Here is a 25806-nt window from a genome sequence, read left to right as displayed (position 1 = left end):
GGGCCCCCTGAGGCCATTCTTGAGGCTGAATGGCGGCTGTGCCTGGAGAGAGTGCCGGGAGGCAGAAGGCAAGCTAGTGTTTCGGGAGTCTTCTGTTACACTCAAGCTTTTCAAAGAGTGTCTGGGGCTGCTGAATGTGCCTCTCTTGCTCTCCAAGGCAGGCATCCTACACAAAGGGGGCTCTTGTCCCGCACAGGCCCCTTCTGGGAAGAAAAGCCATTGTCCAGGAGCAGGGCCGCCCAGCAGGCGGTGCATGCTCCACTGCCCACCGCCGAGCCGGTCGAAAGGGGCCCCATTCAGGCCTGTCTGCCCGGATTAGCAGGGACTCACGACTCAATGTGCTGCGATATTTCATGTCGAGGGCAGCGGCTGGCTCTGGGCAGAATCAATGCCTGCTTTTGTCTGCTGAGTTATTTTATTTACATTTTTAAAACAGCTTATCAAGGTAAAAAGATAGCTTTGCAAAAAAAAAAAAAAAAAAAAAAAAAAAAAAAAAAGCGTTTGGCTTCAGGCCGGCACAGAGGTGGGAGGCTGGGCTGGCACTGGGGTCCTAGGCCATGCAGTCTGGGCCTCAGCCAGCCTGGGCACCTGCCCAGCCCTCCTGCCGTTCAGGGGGATGGGGGGCAGGAGAGACGAGATGCTTCCAGAAGCTACCATCCTGACCCCTCTGTATTTTCTTGACTGTTTTCCTGAAAGCCACTAGGCCTGAGGTTCCCCTGCTGCTGCTGTGACTCATCTGGCTGTCCAGCTCTGGGTGTCCCTCCTGGGCAGCAGAGATCAGGAAAGAGTCCTGTTACCTCCATCTGTCCCCAGCCTAGTCCTGACCTCTTCCTCCTGTGGAACCAGCATCAAGCCCTCACCAGTTTCTACCAGGCCTTTTCACTGGACAGGCAGGCGATCTTCCTGCATGCTTGAGTCCGCCAAGTCACCCACATGACCAAGCACCCTCTGTTCCATCATGGCCTGAGAGAAGATTCAGCACAAATGGCCAGAGACCCATCCTAGGCTGGTCTGGCCACAATGATAGGCCACAAAGAACCCTGAAGCTCAAGTTAGGCCAAAGCCAGGGAGCTTCCTGGAGGAGGTGGTTCTGGGTTCTGCTGCCTCCCCCACCCCCAGTCAGCAAGGTACCTGGCAGTAGCTGGATAGGACTGGGAAAGCTCCTTCCTTGTCTTAGCCCCTGCCCAGGTAGGCTATAAAAAAAAAACCCTCCTTCCAAACACCCCACTATCCCCACAGGATAAGGGACTTAAAATCTAGGAATGCTGGCCACACACCAGGGCCACCTGGTCACTAGAGGGCAGCCTAGGTGCATGGAGAGATCCTGCCTGGCACCCCAAACTGTAGCCTGGCTGTATACTCTGCTCTAAGTGACCCCAGATAGAAGGACTAAAGGGGCACTTCAAACCCCCTGGGTGCTGCTGATCAGCCACGTCCCAGTCTACCTGACAGACAAGACTTGAGCCTCCACACCTAAGCATAGCCCACCCTGGGACCAGCCTCCCAGTCAGGGGTTTTAGGTCCCATTAAGGGCCAGGCTTGGGGAAGATAGATCATCCTGAACATTGCTAGGACATTAACAGTGCAGTTGGCATTGTGGGCAGCCCCAGAACCTTCACCCCCTGCCCCTCACCATCCCGCCCAGGCTCCCTTCTCCCCGAATCGCTGGCAGAGAGCCTGAACCCACAAGTGGAAGAGAATAGCCGAGTCCTAGGCTCCCCCTGTCCCTGATGAACTTAGGTCAGGCCCAGAGAAGGGGTCTTAAGGAAGCTCTGAGTGGTCATGATGGAAATATGATGTGTGTATGGATGCTGGGCATCCCTGGTTTCCTTGGGATCCTACAGTTTCTGGAGGATCTGTGGTCCAGAAGATACTAAGGCCTTTGTGTGCAGCTGTAGGGGTCACCTGATGACCCCTTCATCCCCCCCCTTATCCTCTCCAGGTCTGAAGACCATCTTCATGTCCTAAATTTCTCCTCAAACCATGCATACCTTCCCCCTGCCCTGAGACCATCCCACGCCCTGTGCCCCCCAGGGCCTGGTGAGGCCAAGCCCCCTGGACAAGAGCCAGCCATGGAGGCACTGGGTCAGAGCAGAGGGAAAGCCCAGCCCGAACCCCTTGGGCTACATGCTGCTAAGCCTTTCCCAGGCCGCTATTTTGGGCTCTCTGAGCCTTGGGGGTGGGGTGCCAGATAGCTTCGCTGCTGCTCTTGCTAGTTATTTTTGCTCATAATGGGAGCACGTTATATGGAAATTATTAATAGCATCCCAGGCTACGGTACGTGCTGGTACTCAGGGCAGTGTGTGCTCCGTCCAGTGCTGGGAAGGTCTCAGCAGCACAGCAGGTTGGGGGAATCACCTCACAGCTACACCCACTCCCCAGCAGATGCTTCCTAGGCTGTGAAGGACCAGTACCTCCAAAGCAGTGGGTTTGGTTATCTCAGGTATCCATGACAACCTGGGGGCAGATCTGACCACAGGCCCTTACATTTTACCTCCCTCCCCACTCCCCAACAGGGACTGGATTTGGAGTGTGTGTGTGTGTGGGAGGGGGGGTTGCTGAGTCTCTGTAGATAGAGCACAGAGGGACTATGACCCCAGGAAGCTGATGTGCACTTACACGCCCAAATCTCCAAGGCGTGTGGTGCACCCTGGTCCCTCTGCTGCATCTACCTATGCTGCCTATGCTGCTCTTCTGGACCTGTGGATGCTCCTGGGAGAGACAACACAGCTGTGCGTAGGTCACTGTGGGTCCCTTGCTCCAACTGCCTGACCCTTACAAGCCCTGAGCAGAACTCTGGGGAACGAGATAGATGGGTGAGTTCTCCCTGCCCTCTGTTCCTCCCCTCAGGGCCTGGGTTGGTGTAGTGAGCTTCCTGTGATAAGACACATGGTTCCCAGTGCCTCAGCCCAGCAGCATTGCTGGCTATCAGAAGCCCTTTGACTGTGTCTGTGGTGACCAGTGTCAGTACATAGGACAGGACGCCCTCTGTGGCACTGTGCCCCTCTCCCAGGCACGTGTAATCGCTCTCTACATGTTGCCAGGCAATTGTGCTGGGCAAGAAGTTGAAGCTGCAGCCTGAGCTGGATATTGAAAAGGTAAATGTCTTTCTCATGCAAATCATTTAGGTTCAGACTTGGATAAAACCCAGGTCCCCAGAAAGAGGGCTTGGTGGGGGTTGGGAAGAATCTCTCATCACCAAGCTCCAGGCTTCCTCCAAGACCCAGCACCGGGAGGGCAGAGCCTAAGAGGAGGCCATGGAGTACTCACTAAGGCAGTGACCGGGAGGCTTCCACATAATGTGCAGAGGCCACCAAGCTGTCTTCCTGTTGTAGGGAAACCCAGCCAGGCACAGCAGTGCTGGAGCTTTGCTCCATGTCACCTAGAGCCTGAGATTTAGCTGGGCATGGTGGCGCACGCCTTTAATCCAGGCACTCGGGAGGCAGAGGCAGGCAGATCTCTGAGTTTGAGGCCAGCCTGGTCTACAGATCCAGTTCCAGGACAGCCAGGGCTACACAGAGAAGCCCTGTGGGGGGAGGGCGGTGCTGCTGCTGGAACTTTAAGGTGGGCTGGCCTGAGGGCTGCTCAGTCCAGAGTTGCAGCCACTCCTGCCCTTGGAACAAACGATACAGTCTTGAAAGCCATTGTGCCCACCAGCACAAATCCACAGCAGCTCTGAGGACATGGCAGGGCTGTGGGAGGGTTTAGCACATCCAGCAGGATGTACCCAGTATGTGGGATCTAGGGCCAAAGGCTGGGGCTCAGCCTGAGTTCAACACCCATCTGACCTGAGTAGCCTGGCAAATGTGTCTATGGTCTGGAGGAAGCAATCAGGACTCTTCTGCAGAGCCCATGGAGGGGTCTATTGAGGTCTGGTTCTTGGGAAGCAGCTGTTTTTTTTTTTTTTCCAGGGCTCTAGCCCAAGGCTCCTTCAGGGCTTCTCCAGCAGCCTATGGGTGCTCTATATACCTTAAGGAGATGTCACTTCACTGTCAGAAAGACAGCTGTCTTGTCCCTGCCTCTGCCCAGCTTGCTGAGCACAGCTGGTGGCACCTGAAGCTCTTGAAGTTCCTAACTCTTGGTTATGGAAGGAGTAGGCTCATAGTGACCACCAGGGACAAGGCTTTGGAAGCATCAGCCTGGGGACAAGGCCCACATGTGCAGATATGCACGTGCAGGATCACAGACACTGAGTATGGGCTGGAAAGAGTGTACTACTGGCCTCTGTACATTGCCCTGCTTGACTTCTGCTTGGAGCCTGCTTACAAGGGCCACAGTCAGGCTCTTTCAACTTTCATGCTCTGGTTGGGAGGGAGGGGTGTGATTCTGGCTGTGCTTTCTTGCAGATGAGCACCCCCTCTGCTGCTCTAGGACAAGCTGAACCTTATTAAGCACTGCGTAGCCATCTTACCCAGGGCTCCCGAGGAAGCTGCTCACCCTCATGGATTCCTGGTACCAGCTGGCTTTGACATCACGGGTATTGCCAAGTAAATCCCGTAAAGTCCTAGTAGTTGATGCTGAGTGGCCTGTTGGGCGCTGAAGATGAGGGCATCTGGAAGCTCTTATCTGGAGCTCCTCATCTCTGTCAGGGCCAGTGCAGACAGTATAAACAGGTAGCTTCTTTAAGGAATGCGTGTGAGTCAGAACACAGTCCCCACTCCTCAGAGGGCACCGCTAGAGGAGGCTGGCCTGACGGTAACCCTGGCAATGTCCAGTGGCTCCTTCATTCATTCACTCCTCTAAGCAAATTTTCTCTAACACTCAGTATTTGGATTCTGTCTAGTTGTTCATTAAATTGACAGGGTCCCCACAGGTGTGTGGATTTCTTGGAGTCGTGTGTGTATGTGTGTGTGTGTGTGTGTGTGTGTGTGTGTGTGTGTGTGTGTGTACGATAGAGAGGATGTGAACATAAATGTCTTGTGTATGTGTGCACATGTGAGTGTGAGCATGTATGTGTGTAGTATGAGGGTATATGTGCCTCTGTGTGTGCTAGTGAGTGTCTAGTGTAAATGTGTGTTTTTGTGTCTCTGTGGCTCATATACCTGTGTGAATAAGTTCACATGTGTGAGTATGTACATGTGTCAGTGTGGTATGAGTGTGTGCATACAAGTATTCACATGTCATTTGTGGTGTGTCTGTATGTGCCTGTGTATGTCTCTGTATGCGCACATGTTGAGTATGCACATGTGTCTGTGTGGTTCAAGGGAGTGCCTGTGTGAGGGTGTATGTAGAGAGGGAGCTGAGGTGCCCCCTGCGGGCTGCTGAATCTGGGGGAGAGTAACCCACCATGTTCTGATTGCTGGCCTGGGTAAGTAGCAAACAGGTCTGAAGTGCCTTGGCCGTCCTTCCTTGAGCAGCAGTGTTGAGACACCAGCCTCAAGCCTCTGAAGCACCTCACTTGAAAGGCAGGAAGCTGGACTCAGTCACCTCCGTGAACTGACCTTTCGGATCTTCCTCCCTAGGATTGGGGTGTGGCCACTGTCACTTCTGAGTTTCTGCATCCTAGGAATGGGGCACTATACCTGACCTACAGAGCGGTTCTGATCCAGTGAGGCAGATAGAGCACTCAGGGCCAGGCTGAGGTGGGCAGATAATTAGCTGCCCTTGCAAACTTGCCATATTAAACACGCCAACAGAAAACACAAAGCCAGTGAAGCAGCCTGCTGCTCAGTGGGAACCAGAACTTCACTGTGGAGAGGGGGACGCATGTCTGTAAAGAGGATGCATGGAGAGACACTGTGGGATTAGATTTAATTGCTGATATTGGTTTAAGTTAATAGCTTAACATTTTTTTCCTAGCTTTGTTCCCTGGAAGCCTAGATGCAAGACATCCCATAGTGATGAGTGTGCCTAGCAACCAGATCTGGGTTTCTAAATGCTATTTACCAGTAAAAGAAACAGGGACTTTGTAGAATAGCCTGAATATCAAAGTGATGGTGCTTTGAGTGTTTAAAATACATGAATCTGGGGTTGGAAAGATGGCTCAGTGGTTAAGAGCACTGGCTGCTCTTCCAGAAGACAGGGTTCAATTTCGAGCACCCACATGGCTGCTTATAACTGTTTATAATTCCAGTTCCAGGGGATCTGACACCCTCACACAGGCATACATGCAGGCAAAACACTAATGCACATGAAATAAAAAGAAATAAAAATTATTTTTTAAAAAGTACGTGAATCCATGATGGTACTCAAGAGAAATGGAAAGTTCTTTATGGTGTGTCCCAGGTGCCTGAAAAGGAATGACAAGACACTGTTGCTCTCTGTGACTCCCAAGGAAGTAAATGACTCAGGTACAGATTGTTAAGAAAGAAAAAATAAAAATCCAAATTACCAACACAAGGTTAGAAAGGGAACAACAGGTATTAAAATGGTGCTGTGGGCATCCTTTGTAGCTTAATTAAAATGTATTTGACAGTTTAGACATAAGAGACCAAATGCTTAAAAGACAGTTTGGGGAAAAAAGATAAATGTTGAACAGTCCTATTTGTTAAATGAAAGGAATATGTATTTTAAACTTTAAAAAATAATTTATTTATTTTTATGTTATGTGCACTGGTGTTTTATCTGCATGTATGTCTGTGTGAGGGTGTCAGATCTTGGAATTACAGACAGTTGTGAGCTATCATGTGGGTGCTGGGAATTGAACCCAGGGCCTCTGGAAGAACAGCCAGTGCTCTTAACCGCTGAGCCATCTCTGCAGCTCCATATTTTAAACTCTTGTCACAAAGGACAGTCTAGACTAAGATGGCATGAATTCTTTCTAATATTTGGAAAGAAAAATCACATAAATTTTATGTAAGTTTTTTTTTTTTTTTTCGGAGCTGAGGACCGAACCCAGGGCCTTGTGCTTGCTAGGCAAGCAGTCCCCAACCCCTTTATGTAAGATTTTTAAGAGTATTGAAAGGACACAATTGTAATTTGCTTTATTCAGCCAGCTTAAACTCAGCCATCAACACTCAAAAAAAAAAAAAAAGGCCAATGTATTTCACGAACATATATGCAAAAACACTAAACAAAAGAGCTGTAACTGAAGCTCAGTGGTATAGCTCATGCCTAGCTTTCATGAGGCCCTTGATTCAATCCGCAGTAATGCTAGGGAAAAAATAAAAACTGAACAAAAAATAAGCAAACAGGAAAACTAACGGATTAAAGAGATCATCAAAAGAACAAGAAGACAAACTTACTTGTAAAATGTTTGCCAAAGACAGCTGATACAAGACCACTGCTCAAAATACACAGTTAAACAAAGGACTTGACAAGTCACCTCACTAGAGATGATAAACAGGTAGAAATAAGTATTAGGGAATCACAAACTAAAACAAAACACTGCTACACACAATTGAATGACAGAGATCATAGGTGTTAAGTGTAATTAGATTAGTCAGGGTTCTCTAACAGAATTTACAGAATTAGTCTCTCTATAAAACAAAAAGGGAATTTTTTTTTAACGATTTTTTTTTCAAGACATGGTTTCTCTGTGTAGCTTTGCGCCTTTCCTGAATCTCGCTCTGTAGACCAGGCTGGCCTCAAACTCACAAAGATCCACCTGCCTCTGCCTCCTGAGTGCTGGGATTAAAGGCGTGCGGCGCCGCCGCCACCGCCGCCGCCGCCGCCATTGGCCAAAAAGGGAATTTATCAGAATTACTTGCAGGCTGTGGTCCAGCTAATCCAACAATGCCTGGCTATAAATGGAAGTTTCAAGAATCAGGCAGTTGTTCAGTCCACAAGGCTGGATGTCTCAGCTTGTCTTCAGCATAAGCCAATATCTCAAAGAAATAGGCTCTAGTGCCAGTGAAGAAATAGACTAGGCAGCAAGGTGAGAGCTAGCAGAGTGAAGCTCCCTTCTCTACATCCTTATTATAGGATTCCGGCAGGAGATGTGGCCCAGATTAGTGGTAGGTTTTCCTACCTCAAAAGATCTGGATTAAGCCAGGCGGTGGTGGCACATGCCTTTAATCCCAGCCCTCAGAAGGCAGAGCTGAGTGGATCTCTGTGAGTTCGAGGCCAGCCTGGTCTACAGAGTGAGATCCAGGACAGGCATCAAAACTACACAGAGAAACCCTGTCTTGAAAAACAAAACAAAACAAACAAACAAAAAACCGAAAAGATCTGGATTAAAGGTGTGTCTTCCCAGACAGGTGGTGATGACACAGGCCTTTAATTCCAGCCCTTAGGAGGCAGAGGCAAGCATATCTCTGTGAGTTTGAGGCCAGCCTGGTCTACAAAGTGAGTTTCAGGACAGTCAGGGATGTTACACAGAGAAACCCTGTCTTGAAAACAAAACAAAACAAACAACAACAATAAAAAGGTGTGTCTTCCCACCTGAAAGATCTGGAGTAGAAGTGGATCTTCCCACTTAAAACCCCTCACAGGTGTGTCCATTCATTTGGGGGGGTTTAGTTAATCCCACATGTAGTCAAGCTAACAATCAAGAATAGACTAGTCATCACAAGTGACATCACCCCTTGACAACTTGATACAAAATCGTATCTCCTTATGTCATGATTACTTTCCAAATGAAAACAATAAACAGGTCATAATTATGCCTAGCATGATATAACTACCCCTCATACAACTGCAAACACATTACAAATTTAGAATAGGTGGCAACATCCCTTGAAGGACATTTTTTTAGTATCTCAAACTTAAAAATGATAACCATTAATATTCTCTTAATTGATGTTACATCACATGATAAAGAATCAAAAACTGGGCGTAGTAGCACACACCTTTAATCCCAGCACTTGGAAGGGAGATGCAGGCAGATCTCTGTGAGTTCGAGGCCAACCTGGTCTACAGAGTAAGTTCCAGGATAGCCAGGGCTACACAGAGAAACCCTGTCTCGAACAAAACAAACAAACAAACAAACCAGAAATCAAAGGAAGAAAACACAAATATCTATACAAACACATCCTTAATAAAATATGACAGAGACACTCACATCAGTTATAATCCTCATTTCTGCAACTGGTCACCCCACCTTAGATGGTATTTAGAACTACCCTACCTTCCTCTACTACCTATTCTGTATTTCCTCCATCCTTGGCAAGCACCTCAGCAAGTCTTGGCTCTTTTCCTGGAGGAGTGACACACACCTTCACTCCTGAGGGTTCTGTGCCCTTTGTCACCCTGCCTGGACTGGGTTGTAGTGGTTTCCCATTGACTTAAATCACAGGACATAGTAGCACCAAGAGATGCCCTAAAGCAGTGGTTCTCAACCTTCCTAATACTGAGACCCTTTAATACAGTTCCTCATATTGTGGTGACCCCCAAACCATAAAATTACTTTCATTGCTACTTCATAACTATAATTTTGTTACTGTTATGAATCATAATGTAAATATCTATGTTTTCTGATGGTCTTAGGTGGCCCGTGTGAAAAGGTCATTCAATCTCCAATGGGCTCGTGACCCACACGTTGAGAACCACTTCTCTATAGGCCATAAACTCCAGACATAATCTTTCTTATCTCCTCCGTGGAGAAGCAATCAAATCACCCCATGGTAATCTGCATCAATCACCCCTCCCAATGCCATCATTCCTTTCTCAGCCTGTTGGCTTAAGGGCATCAGAAGCCCAAAGTGACCAGGGAGAAGTCTGAGCTTCCAGTTCAATGGAATGTTTGTTGTGGCTCCTGGCAAAAGCAGTCCCCCATCTAGAACCAAAACCTCTAGGCCAGCAGAACTTAAGGTCTTGGGAACAGGAAGTAAAACTTTTCCTAGAGGTCACTAGCGGTGATAATGAGTGGATCTAATTTCCCCTTTCCACCCCCATAGATTCTGAACCATACCATATATTGAATGCTGATTCAAAGCCCTGCCTGTGGGAGCCCCCAAAGATTCCAACTTGTGGTTTGACTCAAGGTCAGAGAGTCAGAGTTTATGTTGCTCTCCAAGGCTGCATAATAGGGTAAAGGCATGGTTACCAGGTGTCTTATACTTCACAAGATGCTTTGCCATGGGACATGGTTACCAGGTGTTTTGAAGGGTCTACACTGGGTTGTACATTGTACTTCAACCTTGAAAGGGGGGATCTTTTGCCCCCCTACTTGCTGATGTATAAAAAGCCCATTGTGTATAGACTCAGGGCTGCTGGGTATTGACCCAGAGCCCTCCCGAAGCTATCCTGTGTCTCTGTCTTTTTTCTCCATCTCCATCTATATTTCTTCCTATTTATTTTTAATTCCTCTCTCCTCCTTTCAAGAAAACCCTTCGATAGGTTAGGGCTGAACCCCAACACTGGATCCCGACACCTGTCCCAATCCTCCAGGCCTGTCACCTAATTGGCACTGTAACGGTCTCTTCAAAAAGCCACTCCATCTTTCTGTCAGGCCAGCCACTTCAGGATGGTGGGGAACATGGTGAGACTAGTGGATTCCATGGTCATGGGTCCACTGTCTCACTTCTCTGGCTGTGAAGTGAGTTCCTTAGTCAGAAGCAATTCTGTGTAGAATACCATGACTGTGGATCAGGCATTCTGTAAGTCCATGGAGGGTGGTTTTGGCAGAAGCATTACATGCAGGAAAGGCAAATCCATAACCAGAATAAGTATGGACTCCAGTAAGAACAAAACATTGTCCTTTCCACTGGGGAAGTGGGCTAATGTAGTCAACTTGTCACCAGGTCACTGGCTGGTCACCCTGGGGAATGATGTCATATCTGATGCTCAGTGTTGGTCTCTGCTGTTGGCAGATCTGGCTTTCAGTGGCAGCTGTAGCCAGGTCAGCCTTGGTGAGTGGAACTTCATGTTGTTGAGCACATACATAACCCCCATCTCTGCCACCATGGCCGCTTTGTTCATGGGCCCACTGGGCAATGACAATAGGGAAAGAGGCTGACTATCCACAGAATGGGTCACCATATCTACTTGATTATGGAACTCCTCAGATGACATCACCTCTTGATGAGCATTATATCAGACATAAGTATCTTCACATCCTTTGCCCATTTGGAGAAATCTATCCACATAATTCTTCCTTAGACGTCTTTCTCACCAATTTTCCAATCATACTCTTTCCAAGTACCTGACCATCCAGCCAATCCATTGGCTACCACCCATGAATCAGTGAACAATCACACATCTGGCTATTTCTCCTCTCAAACAAAACGTATGACCATGTGTAATGCTTGAAGTTCTGCCCACTGTGAGGATTACCCTTAACTGGAGTCTTCCAGGGTTGTCCCAGAAAGGGATTATAATGCTACAGCTGTCCACTTCTGCATAATGTGCAGATTCATCAGTAATCAGGCCTTCATCTTCTTTTCCTCAGTCAACTGATCATAGGGCACACCCTATGAAGCTACAGGTGCATGCTTGGCAGCGGGTGGTATTGCAACAGAAGTAGAAACCAGAGGCATTTGCCCAACTTCTTCATGTAACTTGCTTGTGCTTTTAGGACCTGCTTGGGCCCAGTCATGTATATACTACTTCCGTTTGACAATGGATTGCTGCTGTGTGTGTCCTACTTTATGACTTGGTGAGTCAGATAACACCCAACTCATGATGGGTTGCTAGGGTCCTACGGTAACTTGGTGGCCAATTGTCAAATGTTCAGTTTCCACTAAGGCTAATAGCAGGCCAAGAGCTAGCTTTCAAAGGGAGAATAGTTGTCTGCCAATGAAGATAGAGTTTTGCTCCAAAAACTTTTGTTTCTTCTGTGATTCACCTATAGGGGCAAAAAAAAAAAAAAGTTTTGCTTCTTTTGTGATTCACCTATAGGGGCCTGCCAAAGGCTCCAAACAGCATCCTTATCTGCCACGGACACCCCAAGTACCATCAGGACTGCTGGATCATATGGTCCAAGTGGTAGAGCAGCCTACACAGCAGCTTGGACCTGTTGAAGAGGCTTCTCCTATTCCAGGCCCCACACAAAGCTAGCAGCTTTACAAGTCACTTGGTATATGGGCTGGAGTAATACACCCAAGTGAGGAATGTGTGGTGATATTTTGTTTGTGATCTAACAAATAAAGCTTGCCTGAAGATCAGAGTGTGGAGCTAAGACACTAGTTAGCCATAGAAGCCAGGCAGTGGTGGCACACACCTTTGATCTCAGCCCTAGGGAGATGGAGGCAGGAAGTGATATGGCTGGGTGGAGAGAGGAGTATAAGTCGGGAGGAGACAGGAGTCGATAGTTAACTGCTGTTCTTCACGATCCATCTGTCCTCTGCACTGGCCAGATAGGAGAGTTAAAGGGAGATGTAGTGGGGATCACCACCCCTGCATCTTTCAAATCCTTGATGGTGGCACTAATTTCTGCAATTCCTCCAGGGATGCGATACTGTTTTTGATTCACTATTTTCCTTGGCAGAGGCAACTCTAAAGGCTTCCATTTAGTCTTTCCAACCATAACAGCCCTCACTCCACAGGTCAGGGAACCAATGTGAGAATTCTGCTAACTCTAAGTATATCTATCCCAATTATACATTCTGGGAATGGGAAAATTACCACAGGATGAGTCCAGGGACCCACTGGACCTACTGTGAGTCAGACTTCAGTAAACTCCATTAATCACCTGACCCCCTAAAGTCCCCTACTTTAACTGGAGGGTCACAGTGTTTCTTGGGATCTCTCAAAATCAGCGTCAATTCGGAACCAGTATCCAGGAGGCCCCAGAAAGTCTGATTGTTTCCTTTCCTTCAATGTACAGTTACCCTTGTAAAAGTCCATAGGTCCCTCTAGGGAAGGCCTGGGGAAAGGCTAACAGCAAAATGTTTAGGTGTTTAATGAAGGTCCTTCCTCAGGGGAATTTACTTGGGTATCCCTTTGATTCAAGGGGTTCTGGGTATGCAAATTGGCTCCAGTCTGGAAATTGGTTCACAGGCCAAGACTCCCTTGGCCATGATCCAATGTAGCCTTTCTTTCATTTGGGAATTTTTTCACTTACACAGATCAAACAAAAATCTGTAGGTTTCTTATCTATTTCATGCCTGGAAACACCATGACTGATTAGCCAGTACCAAAGGCCCAGATGAGTCATGCCACCATAAAGTCCACTTTGCCTGTCATGACCATTACGGCTCGGCCCATTATGGTCAGACACTGTTTGTCTGTGCTGCCCGTTACAATAACTATGGTCACTTTGCCTTTGGCGATTCACTGCTGCCACCTGGCCCCTGTTACCTAGGGGCCCAATAAATCCACTGCATTTAATTCATCCAACGGAGCAGCAGCATCTGCAACGCTAAGATGTGACACAAGAAAAAGGTGACAACAAAGCTCTTCAATGCGCTGGTTCCCCTCTTGCCATTTGCATCTTATAAAGAGCGTGTCTTCCAGGCCTTCCCACTGTGGAGGAAGTTCATTCCAATTTCCCTGAGCCTTAAAATCCCCTCAACACTAAGCCAAGGGATATTGGAGAGGCCTAACTTAACATTAGTGCAGCCATGACAGGCTGCAGACTAACAATCCTGGGACTAGTCCTCGCCATTACAATAACCAGGAAAAGCCACAAACTGTGCCCTGCGGGGGACCAATCAGAAACAAGTACTAAATGCTCTAGAACATAAAGGATAGCTTACATAATCTGAATATAGATTGCCAATTTCCCTGCAGCAACGCCAGTACCAATCCCTGTTTGACAGAACTTCTGTTGCCTCACTCCTTCCCAATCAGGAATTCAACCCCCATCTGAATCCAGAACTCCCCTGCCCCCCACATCCTTTACTCCTTAAAAACTCTGTCATAACTGAGCTCGTTGCTCTCCCTGATCCAACCACTGCGTCAGAATGGACGGGAAGCCCAAGCTTGAGCTTGCAATAAAGGCTCTTTGATTTTTGCATACGAATTCAGACTCCTCGTGGTCTCTGGGAGACTCATGACATGGGCTTAACAATATCAGGCATCCCCAACTCCTTTTCAGTAGACCATCTTCTGACAAATGCTTCAGATGATCGTTCAAACTTTTGACACCTTTTTTTCTTAACTGTGTGAGCTTCCGTATTAAACCTAGGCTCTCCACTCAGAGGGCCCATGTCAATAAACTCAGCCTGATCCAGTTCTATGTTCCTTCTACCACTATCCACACCCTTAAAATCCCTTCCCCCACATATTCCCCAGACTTCTGCTTGAATGAATTAGAAAACTCATTAAGTTCTTTAGTAGTGTAGTGCACCACCTCATGGGCCACACTCTCTACCTCCCCTCTGGGAGCCTGCTTTGACTTAAGCCTGGTTATTGGTGGGTGTTAGGGACATCAGTATTGCCTTGCTTAGTGTTTCATTCAGAGAAAGTCACTGATGATTTAACAGACAATTAAGGATTAATTGCCTCAGTCAAAGGTGAAAAGGGCAATATTTCAAGGGGTGGGTGTGAGTACATCTTCTACTGAGGGTGGAGGGATTACTTCCTCAGGTGAGATAAACCCTGGAGAATCTGAAGGTTCAAAGTTCTCAGCTTCAGTAGAGTCCCCCCCAATCCCCATCCCAAGGCACAGGATCCCATTCTTTACCAATTAATGCCCTTCCTTTAACCGCTGACACCCTCTGAGGTGGTCTTGAGTTTTCACTATAATTCAGTCAACCTTATAATGAGGATTTCAGTTTGATTTTCCACAACTTGAGCTCTGTGGCTGCTGGAGAGAAGATTCTCTTCCAGGGCACACTTAGAAATCTTAAGACTGTTTGTGCCAGTGGTTCTCAATCTTCCTAATACACTTAAATACAGTTCCTCATGTTGTGGTGACCCTCAATCATAAAATTACTTCATCGCTATTTCATAACTGTAATTTTGCTACTGTTATGAATCTTAATATAAATATCTGACATGCAAACCAAGGGGTCTCGACCCACAGGTTGAGAACCTGGTTTATGCACACCTGGAGCCCATCAGTTTTATCACTGAGTTTATTGCTGTCATTCACCTTATTTTGAGATGCTAGAAGTTGATTAATTTCATCATAAACTTCATTCTTTTCTTTTTCTTTTTTTTCATTCTTTTCTTTTTGTCAATTTATCTAGAGATGCTAGGAGCAACCAACCAGCATCATAATTTTCCTTATTTTTCCACAAATGGTCAAAAGATGTGGATGGAGAGTCATCAAATCTGTTGCCTCCCACAACAATAATAATCAAATGCATTTGTCTCCTTAAGTTCATAAAATAGTTCACATGATGAGCCTTCAGTACTCTGAGCTTCCAGGAGAGGCTTCAGTCAATGAAGAGACTTTAGGAACTATAGGTGATGGCAAATTGAAAAGCCTATTCCAGATACTTAAAAGATCATCCTTGCTGGGTGGTGGTGGTGCATTCAGGAGGCAGAGGTAGGAGGAGCTCTGTGAGTTTGAGGCCAGCCTGCTCTTCAGAGTGAGATCCAGAATAGCCAAGGCTATAGAGAGAAACCCTGTCTTGAAAAAAAAAGTTTCATCTTTATAGTTCTGTTGCCCTAGAACCACTCTGGTACCAAAGTCTATATTAGTCAGGGTTCTCTAGAGAAACAGAAATTATAGAATGAATCCCCCCTCTCTCTCTAATAAATCTGAGTAAGATTTATTAGACTGACTTACAGGCTGTGGTCCAGCTAATCCAACAATGGCTGCCTATGAATGGAAGGCCCAGGAATCCCCTAGTTGTTTAATTCACCACTCTGCATGTCTCAGCTGGTCTTCAGAAAAGGCCAGAATCCCAGAGAAGTCGACTCTAATGCTGTAAATGAATGGACTTGCTTTTGAAGTGAGAGCAAGAAGGCAGAGACCAAAACCTTCCTTCTTCCATGTCCTTCCGTAGGCTTCCAGCAGAAGGCACGGCCCAGGGTAAAGGTGGGTCTTCCCACTTCAAAAGATCTGAATCTCAAAGATCCCAAGTAGAAGTGGATCTTCCCACTTAAAATTAAGCAAAAATCCCTCACAGGCATGCCCCTCAATTTGGGGGTTTTAGTTAATTCCAGATGTAGTCACGGTGACAACCGAGAATAATCATCACACTATAGCTGCCAACAAAAAAGTGCAACAGGAGGGACTTGCATTTTTGTTGGCAGAAACACAGAACGATAGAGTCACTTGGGAAGATGTTCATTCCCCTGTAACCCAGCATATGCAGCAGTTTTAACCATCACTCTAATTTGGAAGCAACCAAGACATCCTTTGGTGGACTGCGGTCCACCAGAAGAGTAGAGTGGGAGTGTTGAGAAAGGAAGCCTAGTCAGGCTCTGTTACACCTGCCTGGAAGAGGTCAGTCAAGCCCAGGACTCCAGGGGCCAGCCTGGCTAACGTAACATGGCCCACATCTGAAAAGGAGTCACTAAGATACAAAAGCCCTCAGAAGCAACAAATGCCTGTTGCTAACTGGAAGAAGCCAATCTGAAAGCGCTGAGTACGTTTTTTATTTTTACCTGGAGCAGGGAAAACTAGAGACAGGAAGGTCCGTGGTTGTTATTGCAAAGCATAAACACCTTCATGGTGTTTGTTTCTAGCATTCTGATAGCTTTAGAATTTTCATTTTTAGATTATTTTCATATTCCGAATGAGGCACAGGCCTGATTGTCCCTCACGATGTGTGTCTGATTTCTCTTCCACTGGATTGTTTTTGTAAGACACTAGAGACCCATGGATGGATAAAACCATTACTAGACTCATGACTTGACGGACTGTTGGAAATGGTGGGAACTTGAGAGATGGGACCCAGGTAAAGGGAATGGGTTCTTGGGGACCATATCTTGTCCTTGGATGGTTTGTTTCCTTCCTTCCTCTCTCTGCTTTCTAGACACCATAAGGCAAACAGCTTTGCTGTCCCTACCCTCCTATTATAATGTCCTGCCTTACCACAGTCCCACAGCCATGGGCTCACACAACCTCAGACAGCACCAAATGAGCCTTTCACCCCTTTCAGTGGTTTTACCGGACATTTTGCCATAGCCAGAGGAAGACTGACCTGTGAATCCTCAATTTTCAATTTCCTGAGATTGTGTACAATTGTTATGATTTTAATTACAAAATACATTTTTTAAATATTCAAGTAACCTAGTTTCTTTTAAGGAAGCTCCACATACTCATCTTTCATAAAATTTGTCCATTTCAAGCCAGAAAGATGGTTCGATGGATAAGGAGGCTTGCCATCAAGGCTGACAATCTGAGTTTGAGCTCCAGAATCTACATAAAGGTGAAGGGAGAGAACCAACTCTATATGGCTGTGTACACACACACACACACACACACACACACACACACACACACACACGAAAGAAAGAAAGAAAGAGAGAGAGAGAGAGAGAGAGAGAGAGAGAGAGAGAGAGAGAAAGAAAGAAAGAAAGAAAGAAAGAAAGAAAGAAAGAAAGAAAGAAAGAAAGAAAAAGAAGGAGAGAGAGAAAAAATAAAGTGATTTATAAAGAAGTTTATGGGCTGGAATGATGGCTCAGTGATTGTCTTCTGCATCCCTCCCCAAAAAGGTTAACCAGTCATGGTGGTGCATGCCTTGGTTCCCAGCTTTGGGGAGGCAGAGGCAGGCATATCTCTGTGAGTTCAAGGCCAGCCTGGTCTACAAAGTGAGTTCCAGGACAGCCAATGCTATTACACAGAGAAACTCTGTCTCGAAAAATCAAACCACCACAACAAAAGCAAACAAACAAACAGAAAACAGTGTCTCCTGCTCTGTGGAGGACTTTAGTTCAGTTTGCAGCACTCACGTTAGGAAGCTCATAACCACTATAACTGTAGGCCCAGGGAATCTGATAACTCCACGGGTACCTGAATATGTGTGCTCATACCCACACACAGACACACATAAATACAAACACATACATACACATTGATTAAAAACAAATAAACCTAAAGGTTTGCCTATTTAATCTTAGTTGTCAAATTCACTAGCCTTTACGATTTTCATAATGCACCTTGATCTTTTTATATTTATTTAGAGACAAGTTTTTTCTGTATAGCCTAGGCTGACCTGAAACTTACTGTCCTCCTGCCTCCACCTCCCAAGCCCTAGGATTATAGGCGTGTGGCATCACATCTGGCCACTTTATAACTTCTGTCACCTGCACTAATGTCCATTTCTCATTCCCAGTGTTTGCAATTCGTATTTCTGTGTTGTCACATGATGCCTGGATTGTGTCATTTCTAGCCCAGCTTCTGCGGATTAACTTTCCCCACTTCTTCATGCCTGAAATGTAGGCACCGTTAATTTTGTCTTTAGGGCACTTGATGTTTTTTAATATTTATTAAATTTTATATGTGTGTGTATGTGCCTGAATGTATGTATGTGCACATGGGCATTCAGTGCCCTCAGAGGTCAGACGGAGTAGTATATCTCTTGGAGCTAGAATTGTGGATGGTCGTGAGCCACCATGTAGATGATGGCAATGGATCCCCAGTCCTCCACAACAACTGAGCCATCCCTCCAACTGGAGCTTGATTTTTTTGTTTTGTTTTTGTTTTTGTTTTTCGAGACAGGGTTTCTCTGTGTAGCCTTGGCACCTTTCCTGGAACTCACTCTGTAGCCTAGGTTGGCCTCAAACTCACAGAGATCCACCTGCCTCTGCCTCCCGAGTGCTGGGATTGAAGGCTCACACTACCTTGTCCAGTTAGTCTTGAGCTTTGTTCCTGCATGTAAGTTGCTTGAAGTAGTTGATCATTCCTTGTCTTCCTTCAAGCGTTATTTGCTCTGGGCAGAGCATCATTGAAGAGACTGTTTCTGAGTCAAGAGCCTTCTTGGTTCTGTAATCAATGCTCTGCAAATTATGGATTGTTTTTTTCTAAATGCTCACTCTTGGGGACAGAGTGGTCCCAGTTCTTTGTTTTACTTTGTCTTTGTAAGGCTGGTAACTTTCCCTTTGGTCTCCTTTCCTGGCTTTCACATCTCCTCACAAGAACGCACTGGCTGGTACTCAAACTCTTTAAGGCACCCTCTGCAGGCCTCTCTGGCCTTCGTCCTGCAGACTGACCAAGAGTTCTGAGGCCCTTCCATGAACTGCAGCAGGCAACTCTTCCAGATGGAGGGAGGGGCAGGTGTTGAACCTAGTTCCGTCGTGGGGGTGCGAGGGGAGGCGTCATTGTGAGCTGCGAGCTGTCCCGGGTCTGAAAACTGTCTCTGCGCAGAACGTGACTGGTTCCCCAGTTGTTTCCGGCTGGAGGACAGGTCTGGTCCTGTGTCTGCAGAAGCAGCGTCTGTGGGGGTAAAAAGACAGCTGGTAGCACCGTCTCTACTCAGTCATGAACGGGGACCCACACTGGTGTGCAAAGCAAGGAAGAGAGTAAAAGGCCCACTCTTCCCCAGAAGGTAAAGCTTTCATATGTATGGAAGAAAATCTACAGATAATATGTTAGCATTAACAAATAAATGCATCAAGATGGCTGGTTATAAAGTTACATATAAAAATCAGTTGTTTCTTTTCTGGTGGAATACACCTTTAATAACAGCACTTAGGAGGCTGAGGCAGGAGGATTGCTGAGCATTTGAGGCTCATAATTCTAGGCTGTATAATGAGTGCTACTAATACAGTCTGAGGAACATAGTAAGACCCTGTGCTGGCTTGTTTTATGTCACCTTGACACAAGCTGAAGTCATCTGAGAGGAGGGGGCCTCAATTGAGAAAATACCTTCATAAGACCAGGCTGTAGGCAAACAAGCCTGGAAGGCATTTTCTTCATTCGTGATTGATAGGGGAGGTCCCAGCCCACTGTGGGTGGGGCAATCTGTGAGCTGGTGGTGCTGGATAGAAAACAGACTGAGCAAGCCACGGGGAGCCAGCCAGTAAGCAGCACCCCTCCATGGCCTCTGCATCAGCTCCTGCCTCCAGGTTCCTGCCCTGGTTGAGTTCCTGTCCTGACTTCCTTTGATGGTGAAAGCCAAATGCACCTTTTCCTTCCTAAGCTGCTTTAGTCATGGTGTTTTATCACAGCAATAGAAACCCTAACTAAGACAGAGCCTGTTTTGCTTTATTTTTAAAAAGATTCTCAGTGGGCTATAAAAAGTATGAAGAGGGGCTGGAGAGATGGCTCAGCAGTTATGGAGTTATGGCACTGCCTCCTAAATTCTGGGATTAAAGGTGGATGTCACCACACCCAGCTGAGATTGTCCAATTTAACTTTGGTGGCAAAGACTCTCACATGTCCACAGCAATCGAATGGAGGGGACATTGCATTGACAGACAGAGTAATAAAAGGCTGAACATGCTCACTCACAGCCACAGGATGGATGCCACAGATAAGCATTGCGTGGAAGAAACATGGAAGCCTCCACAGGAAGGCTTTGGAGTGCTGGAACGTTTTATATTGACATCCAGAGAGTAAGTTCACACATGCATAGACACTTAGGATTTGTGCACCTTACCACAGGCCAGTTGTGCACCAACAGGTGATTTATTTCAAAAATTGGGGGGGGGGCCTGGAGAGATGGCTCAGAGGTTAAGAGCACTGACTGCTTTTCCAGAGGACCTGGGTTCAATTCCCAGCACCCACATGGCAGCTCACAACTGTTTGTAACTCCAGTTCCAGGGGATCTGACACCTTCACACACACACACACAACAGGCACATAAAATAAAAATAAATAAATTACTTAAAAAATTATACTTATGGTTTAAAAAACTGATTGGGGCCGGGTGGTGGTGGTGCACACGTTTGATCTGAGAACTTGGGAGGCAGAGGCAGGTGGAATCTCTGTAAGTTCCAGTCCAGCCTGGTCTACAGAATCAGTTTCAGGATAGCCAGGATTGTTACACAGAAACCCTGTCTCAAAAAAAAAAAAAAATAAATAAATATAATAAGAAAGCCACAGAGTCTGTTTAAAGGGCAAGGAATTTATTAAGGGGAAAAACTCACTATACAGAACAGAATTGTCACAGGTTCTGGAACGCTGTTCCGGCCGCCTGTCTCAGTCCCGCATCCAAGTCCCACGAGGGAGCGAAGAGAGAGAGCTGCCTACATTCATCCAAGGTCTTAAGGGGCGCTGAGGCCATGCCCCAGAGGCATGTACTTCAAGGTCATAAGCAGGTAGAGCAGTTACCTGCTGCATCTCTAGGGGCAGTGCTTCAAGGTTATACAAAGAACAGTTACCCACTACATCTCCCCCTTTTTTCTAAATAAGAAAGTTCTAACCTAATATAAAACTATATACAATAGGAACAATTATCTAGTATTGTCCAGGAGAGGGGAAAAGTAATAACCTAAGCAAAAATAGAAATACAACCAGCAAGAACAACATCAAACAAGAGACACATACTAAAATCCAGAGATGTCCAGAACATAGATTAATGGCATGTTACAGAGATTACTCCAATAGCTGTGCTATCCTGAAGAATCTGAACCTAATACTTAATATGTCCTGGCTAAGATAGGAGAAGGTTGTAACTGTAACTATTTAGTCTTCAATTCCATCAAAGACCTGAGGAGGAAAACAATATTACCTGAGAAAATAGAAAATGCAAGCAAGCAATTTCTGAAAACCTTGTGAGAATAGACAGAGACAGCGGGCAGCCTAGACAGTCACCTGAAGTTTCTCAGCACCGTTGGGCATCCAGTTTGGCTACAGGCCTGGAATATCTGACAGACCATTTTCAGAAGCAGGAATTTTGAAAGATCATCTTACCCTGTCTTGGCAAGGATCAGTAGTCTCTTTTCCTTGTATCCTGCTTGTCTGGAAAAGACAGCATTCATATTGTCAGCAGTTGAGGGAAGGGCAGCTCTTTGTCCAGCAGGCCATTTTGTGTCAAGAAGACAAACTTCCAAATAGAGTGTCTTAGAAACCCAACATTCTCTTAGGATCAGATCGGTGCTGCCAGGAGCAATTATGTCTCATGTCAACAGAAATCTAAGTTAATAATACATTTAAATGCCATGTTCTCTAGGTCTATGAAGTGTTTGATGATCCATACAACCTATGTTTCTGTAAATCTGGAAAACCTAACTAACATAACTATAAACATAACAAGTATGGGTGACTATTAGCTTGTAATTCTTATCATCCTAAATAACTTAAAGACTAAGGCTTCACATTATAGAAACAAACAGTCTGTAAACAGATACACAGTAATAGGACAATGACCTTGAACTTGTGAAATATAAAAAAATCTTAATCAGATTAGAAATGTATAGTGCAATATGCAATATGGCAGCAATATCCTTAATATGTATCAATATACAAAATATCCTGAATAGAGATAGAACATACATACAGTATGACAAATATAATTTTATGTTTGTATCAACATACAAAATTTTTCAAATAGGAGTAGGAATATGTGTACAATATGATAATTATAGTTTTATATTTATATCAATACACAACTTATCTTAAATAGGAATTTAAAAATAGTTTACATGTGTTTCAATATACAAGAATCCACATCAGTGCAAATTATCTAAGGCTGATATTTTACTAAATTAGTTTACTAGTATATACAATATCTTAATATACTATACCTATCCATTTCCCTTTTTTCTTTTAAATAAATAAATAAATGATTGGGAAACAGCATTTATTGCCTCTCTGCTCTAAAGTGAAGAAAGAATTCTGAGAGGGCAGGAATGACAGTGACAGATATTAGGAGTCTGGAGACTCAGAAGCAGGAGACCTGGAACTGACTTCAAAAACTGCAAATGTGCCGGGCGGTGGTGGTGCACGCCTTTAATCCCATCACTCGGGAGGCAGAGCCAGGTGGATCTCCTTGAGTTCGAGACCAGCCTGGTCTCCAAAGCGAGATCCAGGAAAGGCGCAAAGCTACCCAGAGAAACCCTGTCTCGAAAAAACAAAAAAACTGCAAATGCAAGAACATTGTCAAGATAGCAGCCATGGAGTCCAGGAAGACTAGGGAGCCAGAAGCCAGGTTCTTTTGAACAACCAAGCTGAAAGCAAGACCCCAGGAGGCCTTCTGGGTGACAGGGTGATCCTGCAAAGCTAAGGACAGAATGAAGCTGGGGACTTACAAAGAAAGAAAAGTGTTACTCAAGTTAGTTTTGAAGGCTGAGAGAGCGAGCTCCATCATCTGACCTCTCTGAGGGTTCCTGTAGTCCACACCACAACCCAGCAGAGGAGCAGAGGGGCCGCGTCCACATTGTAGCCTCACTTTACAACTACTCAGTCCTAGAAACCAAGCTCCATTTGTCAATAGTTCTACACCTCAGCAGAGCCACACCAGAGGCCAAGATTCCAGCACACACACCCAACATCCAAACCACAGCAGGCTGCAGGCTGAAGCTGAGAAGTTCTTGGTGAGATACCCACCCCCATCCCATCCTCCACAGGGGCAGGAAACCAGCAGGCGGGCAGGCGCTGTCTGTCTGGGCTGCCTTGCAGGGCTCCAGCTCTTCTGCCTCGAGGTCATAGGCCAACGTTGTACACGCTAACACAGACCACCCAAACTGGAGCCTGGGGAAGCAGAAGAAAACAGACACAGGAAATCTCGGAACGATGTTGTCTTTCTCCTTGGTGTAAAAAAAAAAAAAAAAAAAAAAAAAAGCTCAACAAAAAAAATTAGAAAATCAGCTTGACCATGTCTTCTAAAAAGTAGTACAGAAGAAAGCCATCAAAAAAAAAAAAAGAAAGAAAAAAAAGATTTTTTTTTAATTATAAATTTTGTGAAGAAAGCCAAACATCTCAATAATGAGAGCCTTGGGAAAAATGAGCAGAGAAAGGCCAAAGATCAGAGTGGGGCTCATCAGACAGGCCCTGGCGGAGAGGATGCAGTAGCCTGATAAGCTGGTCCAGGCAGGATATCGTGAACTGTCTTGACACGATGTGGAGAACTTCCAAACTTCCAGAAGAGGTCACACCCCAGGGGTCACGTGTAGGAATGGTTCTCACTCCCTCCTGCACAGCCAGAGCCAGTGTCCAGGAACCACCCCACTTTCCGGATCTTGATCTCAGCCCAGGATCTGCAGCTCCACTGAGCTCCCAGGGCAGCTCGAGAGGGATTTACACCTTCTTGGGATCGACATCTTGAAAGGAGTCTACATCTTCCACACCACCCCATGACAGCTCAGGCATCACAGCCAGAGCACTTCTAGAAGCTTTGTTTTACCATAACCTGAAAGGTGGAGCCTCACTGCAAGAGGAAGAGCCTTGATGGGGTGGGAAAGGCTTGGCTCAGAAATTATTAGTGCTGAGGACGGCAGGAGCAGGTGGCTGGCTTGTGGGTCACGTTTTCGTACTCCCAGGGTTGTGGATACAGAATGCTTCAACTTGAAATTCTGGAGCTCCTGCTTTTATTCAAACACCCTGAAAGTGAACAGCAAATGACCACGTCAGGAATATGCAAATATGGAGCTATGTCCAAGCCGATCTTCTGGTGACTGGGCCTTGGAAACGGGCAGCGGGGCACAAGGTTTCTTCTACAGCTCTGTAGAATTCCTGTTCATACATAGGAGTGACTTTGATGAAAATAGAAGCCTTAAAACATAGTAACTTGATAGCAGCAACAGGCAACCTCTCCCTGCAGGCAGTACCCCAGGATGACCTTTGTGAAACTGGAGAGACTAAGCCCCCAGTCCTCACTTGGCAGCAGTACCACACGGCCCCCAGTTTCTGGGTTTGGAGAAACACCCTCACACCTGCCTTCCTAAGAGCCTAGGGCATGAGGGCATGCCCTGTATGCCCTTTGCTCCCAAGCCCAGTCATCACTGTCCACTTCTGGAGGGCTAGGCTTTTTGAGCCGGCTCAGTCTCTGTCCACCTACAGAACTGAATGAACCACTTTGGCTTGGGACATCTATTCCCTTTGAGCATCTCCTCTTTCCTCACCCTTTCTCTTTCCTCCCTCCAGAACCGGTCACCAGCTTTGCTGAGGACCAACTAGGGGTTTGTACCTGGCCTAAAGGGACAAAAGCCTTTGTGTCCCCAGCCACCGGTAACAGTCTGGGAAGCTGGCACAGTTGTGGAGTTTGGGGTAGGAGCAGGCAGTAACTCCTGAGGCCTCTCTGAGGAAATCTAGGTAAATCCTTGCTGGGAACTGCCATCCTGGTAACCACACACATCCCAAGCCCCCCTCCTGACAGCCTTGCCTCTGGCCCCTCTCTGGGTAGCAGCGATGCCCATCACACCCTCAGATGATACCTGCAGTCTGGGGTGGGGTCAAACTATACTTGCTCAAGGCTAGAAGCAAGGGCAGAATCTTGAGGAGGGCATCTGGGTTCTATGAAGATCAACCACGCTGACGATACAGCTGGCCATAGCACCCAAGGGGGAAGGGGGGTGAGCGATGGCTCCATGTTGCGTGAGGTGCTCTCCCTGAAGACAGAGGCGAGACTGAAAGAAGCAAGTGTCAATATGTGAACATCAGGCCCTGGCGTTTGCTCTGAGGCCTGACCCAGGCACAGCAGAAAGCGCTCACTCACGGCCCTGAGGAATCCCAGTTCTAGCGGGAGAAGGCAGGAAGCAGAAGTCTCGCCACAATGTCAGGAAGGCCCTGCCCTGAAGAGGCATGAAAGCCCTTAGAGGGGCTGCTGCTCCCGGGTCACCTGCTTAAGGGCCAGAGGAAGGGCCTCTGCTGTACCCATAACACATGGCCTAACTGGAGGAGAAGCTTTGGTGGGCTTCAGTGAGGGCAGGGTAGAGGACTCTGTGCCTGGGATTAGTGGGATTGACCCAGGACAGAGCAGAGACCTTGGGAACAGCCCAGAGGAAAAGTTGGAAAATGCATAGCTCTGCTGCCCTCACCCCCAGGAGCATAAGGCCCTGCCCTGGGTGTAAGTCTCCAGCCATCATTGAGCCCCGCCTCCCTTTCTACACCGTGTCCACGTCATTGCCCAGCAGCCCCTAGGGGTGCTGAGATACAAGCGGTTTGTGGCGGCGCATGTGCAGGTGACTGGACTAATCTGTAGTTACTAAGTGGTGACCTCCACCAGCTGAGTCCTGCCACCGCTTACAGCCTCAGATAGGCAC

General features: G+C 46.6%; 1 long non-coding RNA gene across 3 annotated transcripts in view; it reads left to right on the top strand.

Annotated features, from left to right (window-relative positions):
* Window positions 1–25806, top strand: part of LOC128100744 (uncharacterized) — a 60721-nt gene that overhangs the window by 29775 nt on the left and 5140 nt on the right. The gene's annotated exons all lie outside the window — the stretch shown is intronic.

Source organism: Peromyscus californicus, unplaced genomic scaffold (assembly GCF_007827085.1).
Source record: "Peromyscus californicus insignis strain IS unplaced genomic scaffold, ASM782708v3 Scaffold_7__1_contigs__length_154581171, whole genome shotgun sequence".
In the NCBI taxonomy this organism is placed as follows: Eukaryota; Metazoa; Chordata; class Mammalia; order Rodentia; family Cricetidae; genus Peromyscus; species Peromyscus californicus.
The sequence above is the reverse complement of the archived record's forward strand: the minus strand, read 5'-3'. Positions and strand labels throughout refer to the sequence as shown.